Source organism: Athalia rosae, chromosome 6 (genome assembly GCF_917208135.1).
Source record: "Athalia rosae chromosome 6, iyAthRosa1.1, whole genome shotgun sequence".
Taxonomy (NCBI): domain Eukaryota; kingdom Metazoa; phylum Arthropoda; class Insecta; order Hymenoptera; family Athaliidae; genus Athalia; species Athalia rosae.
This window is the reverse complement of record NC_064031.1, coordinates 7,305,468-7,306,293: the sequence shown is the minus strand read 5'-3', so window position 1 is coordinate 7,306,293 and position 826 is coordinate 7,305,468.

Sequence of the window (826 nt, the reverse complement as noted above, 5' to 3'; positions counted from 1 at the left end):
GAGTGATGCGCGACTCTTTCGGACTTTGAAAATTTTTCGATCCAACGAGTGATGCGCGACTCTTTCGGACTTTGAAAATTTTTCGATCCAACGAGTGATGCGCGACTCTTTCGGACTTTGAAAATTTTTCGATCCAACGAGTGATGCGCGACTCTTTCGGACTTTGAAAATTTTTCGATTTAACGAGTGATGCGCGACTCTTTCGGACTTTGAAAATTTTTCGATCCAACGAGTGATGCGCGACTCTTTCGGACTTTGAAAATTTTTCGATCCAACGAGTGATGCGCGACTCTTTCGGACTTTGAAAATTTTTCGATCCAACGAGTGATGCGCGACTCTTTCGGACTTTGAAAATTTTTCGATTTAACGAGTGATGCGCGACACTTTCGGACTTTGAAAAGTTTTCGATCCAGCGAGTGATGCGCGACTCTTTCGGACTTTGAAAATTTCTCGATCCAACGAGTGATGCGCGACTCTTTCGGACTTTGAAAATTTTTCGATCTAACGAGTGATGCGCGACTCTTTCGGACTTTGAAAATTTTTCGATCCAACGAGTGATGCGCGACTCTTTCGGACTTTGAAAATTTTTCGATCCAACGAGTGATGCGCGACTCTTTCGAGCTTTGGAAATTTTTCGATTCAACGAGTGATGCGCGACTCTTTCGGACTTTGAAAATTTTCCAATTCAACGAGTGATGCTCGACTCTTTCAGACTTTGAAAATTTTTCGATCCAACGAGTGATGCGCGACTCTTTCAGACTTTGAAAATTTTTCGATCCAACGAGTGATGCGCGACTCTTTCGGATCTTGAAAATTTATCGATCCA